This window comes from Lathamus discolor, chromosome 3 (genome assembly GCF_037157495.1).
Source record: "Lathamus discolor isolate bLatDis1 chromosome 3, bLatDis1.hap1, whole genome shotgun sequence".
In the NCBI taxonomy this organism is placed as follows: domain Eukaryota; kingdom Metazoa; phylum Chordata; class Aves; order Psittaciformes; family Psittacidae; genus Lathamus; species Lathamus discolor.
Genome location: NC_088886.1, coordinates 786468 through 791851, shown reverse-complemented (window position 1 = coordinate 791851; position 5384 = coordinate 786468). Strand labels below are relative to the sequence as shown.

The following is a 5384-nucleotide window of genomic DNA, read 5'->3' as shown; positions in this document are numbered from 1 at the left end:
TGCGAGTGGCACCATGCACCAAGCTGGTGTGATGAGGAGGGGCCAGGGAAGCTGTTCTCATCGTATGTGCACCAACCAGCCTGTGTGGGGACAGATGTGTTCCCCAAGGGGCCCAAGGCTGGGACCCACCAAGACACTCCCGGAGGGCAGAATCCCACCCAAAATCCAAACAAGGAAGGGGCTTGCACTGAGGGGCAGCTTCCCTTCAGTCTCTGAATGCACGAACAGAGCCCGGGGGCAAAAATCCAAACCAAACGCAGCTCAGGTGCTACCCCTCTGCCCAAACTTGGCAGGGGAGCTCCAACCAGAAGCAAATATACCCCCGGTCCACAAGACTCTAAGGGAAAGTGATTACAAACAGGTCTAAAGCGCAGCTGCTGCAGTGCCACATCCAGGAACTGAGCCAGCTGCATCCTGCATGAAGATGATGCTATGATACCAGTGCGAGCTCGGGAGGTGTGCGGGACCCACGGCTCTGCCAAGTGCTGGTAAGTGCAGGAGCAGAGCTGCCAGGATCCTCCCTGGGTGGACCAAGGGGTCTCAGCACCGGGAGGAGATGTCAGGGGTGGAATAGGCAGCAGCAGAGACAAGCACAGTGCGAAGGGCTCCCTAAACCCAGACTCTGTTTTCCCTCCCCTCTCCCATTCGCAGGGCAGCTGCAGAAGGGATATGGGTGAAGTCACCCCTTGCTGCTGAAAATGTCGATGTTACAGCCAGATTCCACATACTTATTTTGAATCATCACAGAATCCCAGCCTGGTTTGGGCAGGATCCACCGCCCCCTCAGCCTGGTGTCTCTGGAAAACCGGCTACGGAGCTGCACTTTTAGAGGGTTGTGGCTCAGCTGCTGCAGTTTGCCTGGGTGAGGCCTGGCAGGGAGCTGGAATCACCCAGCCCTGCTGTGCTCAGAGCACCCCACAGCAGGAGCTCAGCTTTAGACACGGGGAAGCCGGGGCTGGGCTGAGCAGAGCGGGGCGGTCGCTGCCCGGGCGCCGAGAAAGCCGGGCTCCTGGAGCTACAGAGACAGGGACCGCGTGCTCCTGGGCCACAGGAGTCACCGCTTCTGCAGGTACAGCGACAGAAGCAGCCATTCCTGCAGCTGCATCGACAAACCCAACCATCTCCACAGACACATAAACAGAAGCAACCATTTCTGCCGCTGCACCAACGGAAGGAACAATTTCTGCAAATGCATTGGCAAAAGTAGCCATTTCTGCCAGTATAGCAACAAAAGTAACCATGTATCCCGTGCTGCTATAAATAGATGGGCAAAAGTGCCCGTTTCCCTCATCTCTTGGGCTCCAGGTCTGGCACCGGGCTCTCACTCTCTCATCCCCATATTGCTCATCAAACCATGTTCATAATCACTTTCACGCTTGCTCGCACGCTCCTATCACTGATAACATGGGCCCGGTGCACGTACAGCAAACCTCCAATGCTGGGGGATGATTGAAGCATGTTACTCTTCAGGCCGAACACTGCACGTTCAGGGAACTGCCACTGACCCACTGGGGGCATTTTGCTGTGGGTGGGTGAATTGGAGCAGCACCGGCCAAAGGACAGGACGGAAGGAAGAGGTTTCCTGTCAGACTCTTCCCAAAGCTCCCCCTGTGCTCGCTGATCAGCAAAAGCTCCCGGGAACCACAGCAGGAAATTCCTCCCACTCTGCACAACAAAATAAAGATGCTGCTCAAGCGCCCCGGCCCAGGTCAGACAGTTACCGTTCGGGAGATGCACTGCGCAAGCTGCCGTGGAGACAGCGTCCATCCGAACGCGTTCTGCGCGCGCTGCTCCGGCCCCTTTCCCTCTACCACCCCTCACCATCTCCCACAGTCGCCGTGTTCATGCCATGGCTGCAGGAGTCAGAGGAGGAGGCAATGAAGGAAAAGCGAGTTAAAAGGGGTGAGGTTTCTGTAAGTCACCACCTGGGTGACTTTGGGTAGGTGGCAGGGGCTGCATTGGGATGAGGAGGGATTCAGCTGTCTTCACAGAGGCATTTAGTGCTGCTTTGGACACCTGGGGGTCTTTTCCCAAGTCCCTTGGCACTGTGGAGTGAGGGCTTGCGTGTCAGCCTCCCCATATGCCTCAAACACCCCAGGCTGAGGGACATGTCCCCAGAGGCTGGTGTTCAGGTAGGCGAGACACATACCGATAGCACCAGCAGTGACGCCTCTTGCTAAATAAGGTCCCTATGGGTGTTTTGCCTTTCCCTGTTATTACAGAGAACCCATCAGACTCTGCCCTTAGCGCTGCTTTAGGAAACCAGTTCACAGAAAGAGCAGCTGGGGAACCATTTATACAGCCCATTGTAAAATGAACCAGCATCTCCACCGTGACAGAGTCTCCTCTGCTCTTTTTAAGTGTCATAACATGATCTATCATCAAACAATATTTCAGCTCCAGCTCTCATGTATGTGTTAACTTGCAATTGTGCTCACTGGGTGTATGTGCACAGCGCAGCACTGACAAGAACTGAAATATCTTCCTAACTCTCCTGAAATATTCACCACTTCCTGCTTGTTTCCTCTGCTGAAACTTGCAGAAATATGCGTTTCACCCTTAAGTTGATGCAAACGTGGTTAAACAACAACCCGTACAAGGCAGTGGAAAGGTTTTCATTATCAAGCTAATACACAAAGCAACCAACCCGAATTCCTGCTCCCATCAGGTGGTCTCCAAACCTCAGGACCTTCCAGCATCCAGTAATGATGAGACAACACTGATTTCCTCGAACTCTCCTCTCTAACTCTGCTTCTATTTATCTCAGTGCTCTGGTGAGCAGCCTCAAGTACCCTGAAATCCCCACCGTGCTTCAGTCATCCTTGTGTTGGCTCCCAAGGCCGGGCAGCCTACAGCTATCCTGGCTGCAGCATCTCCAGCAGAGCAATCACCAGGCTGCAGGCAGCAAACCCACATCAGCCATCTCTTGGCTGCAGCTCTGCATCATCACCCTGCTGAACAGCTCCGGCCTGCTCTAAAGTGCCAGGCAAATCACTCAGCTGATGCTCTGGTGTCACTGAGGGTCTTTCCATCAGGTTTAATGGGCTCCGGGTCAGACCCTTACACAGGGCATGACCAATCATAAAGACACCTTCTGGTGACATGTCAGATATTCTGAGGCAGAGGCAGATGCTCTGAGATGTCTCTGACAATGAGCAGCCCCTCGCAGCACCGTGTAGAGCCACTGCTCACAACCAGACACAGCCACCAGACTCCCCTGTTCTGCAGAACAGTCCGTGCAGGCTGTGCTGCTGTGATCACTGCAGGAGCTCACACCGATACCACGGGTGGAAACAGGTCTGCACCGAGAGCGAACCTCAGGCTGCGTTCAGCAACAAGCCCAAAACATTACCATGAGCACATGGACAGCAGCTGGAGCCAGGCTGAGAGAGCTGGGCTGGGGCAGCCTGGAGAAGAGAAGGCTCCTGAAGGGGAGACCTGAGAGCAGCTCCAGTGCCTAAAGGGGCTGCAGGAAAACTGGAGAGGGGCTTGGGACAAGGGCCTGTAGGGACAGGCCAAGGGGAATGGCTTGAACCTGCCCGAGGGGAGACTGAGCTGAGCTCTTAGGCAGAAGCTCTTCCCTGTGAGGGTGCTGAGGCGCTGGCACAGGGTGCCCAGAGAAGCTGTGGCTGCCCCATCCCTGGCAGTGCTCAAGGCCAGGTTGGACACAGGGGCTTGGAGCAAGCTGCTCCAGTGGAAGGGGTCCCTGCCTGTGGCAGGGGTTGGGACTGGATGAGATTTAAGGTCCCTTCCAGCACAAACCAGGCTGGGATTCTCTGAACCACCGGGGACCCTGGCACTGAGGCAAATCCTTTGGGCTGCCCCAACACCACCTGGAAGGGAGGTTTCTACAGAGTGGAGCCTGACAGCAACCCCAGGCCTCCCCTCTGCTGAGGCCAGGCGTCAGCCTGGAGCTCAGGCGCTGAAACCAGGGCTGTTTTTCTCCATTCTTGGCCTCTTCTTGGTGCATTCATGTAACTGCCTTTAATGAAGCTCACGCAGCTTCTAGACCATGAAACCCAAATGTCTCTGGGATCAAGTGTCAGCCGCAGGAAAAGAATTGCTGCAGCATAACATACAAATGCCGCTTCACAAAGGAAAGGCTTACATTGGTTTGCCTTTCCCTAGACCATTCACTAAAACCTTTTCCTGCTTTCTCTTTTTCCTCTCCTTTGGAAAGAGATCACCAGCACCAGAGAAACAGCACCCAAGAGAGAGCTGGAGCCAAGGTCTGAGAGGAAGCGGGCTGCAGACTGTATAAATATTGTATTGGTCCATCGCAGTAAAAGGTCTTCCCAGCCGCTGGAACCGAGTCACCTCACCGGGAACCCAGGCAGCTGAGCCGGTGCTGGGAGTCTGCAGGCGAACAAACCACATTCAACACATTTAATGACCAAAACCCGGGGACAGGGATTTGTGTGGCTCTTCCAGCTTGTGCAGACCCACACCTCGTCAGCAGCAGCAGAGCCACCTGGGAGCAGGGAAGGTTCCTCCAGCTGCTCTCAGAGGGACACGCATCCCTTACCAAAGGCACCGTTCCATTGAAAGGGCCCAGGAGCTGTTCCTGCAGGGGTGAGGAAGGCCAGAGCGTGCTTCCTGATGCAGTGACTCCCACCTCACACCTTCTGGCTCTGAGTGAAGCCTCACCCCAAACCCCACAGTGATGCTGCTCCTCCTTGTTCCCTGTGGGAATCCTCTCCCCTGCTCACCCACCACCTCCCTGCTACTTCCCGGTACTTCTGCAGTATGTGCATGACCTGGACATCAGTGGTCTATGCAGGGAGGCACATGGAGAGGAAACCCATTTGGTATTACCAGATAGGGGCAGGAATCGGCACAGATCTGGGCCCTGGTGCATCGCAGGTGGATCATCTTGAGCCAAGACAAGCAAAGAGAGGCAGCAGCTCCCCACAGGACACATGCCTTGGCTAAACTTCTGTACTCTGGCAAAAGCAAAACCAAAACACCACTGATGAATGAGGCTTTTTCCCAGAGCTACCAGCTACCTACTACAGTGGCACCAAGCCCAAACCCAGCAACCCACCTTACCACAGTGCTGCTGGAGCAAGCACACACTGAGCTTGTCACACTTTCTCTCACTAACTACAGGCTCACCACTGCAGATACCAGAACAGACCTTTGACTCCCCGCTTTAATCCTGATTCCTTCTCCCCCACAATGAGCTTCCCCTCCTATCAGGGACCAGCCTAGCACTGAGTATCAGCTGCCCATGCAGGAGGGGCCCAACCCTCAATGACTGATGTAGGTCCTTCCATTTTCCATCAATTCCTTGCTGACCCAGCGCCCACCGCCCAGCCTCATGCTCAGCAATGACCTAAAGTTCAAAGATGTTTCAGACACTCAAAAGTACGGAGTGCAATCCA

At 54.8% G+C, this 5384-nt stretch overlaps 1 long non-coding RNA gene across 1 annotated transcript; it reads right to left on the bottom strand.

The window, feature by feature from the left end:
- Positions 1–4253: 4253 nt before the first annotated feature.
- Positions 4254–5111, bottom strand: LOC136010808 (uncharacterized). Its single transcript, XR_010611009.1, has 3 exons — positions 5045–5111; positions 4816–4943; positions 4254–4356 (listed from the first exon to the last, which is right to left on the bottom strand). It is a non-coding gene; the product is annotated as an uncharacterized LOC136010808 (long non-coding RNA).
- Positions 5112–5384: the final 273 nt, after the last annotated feature.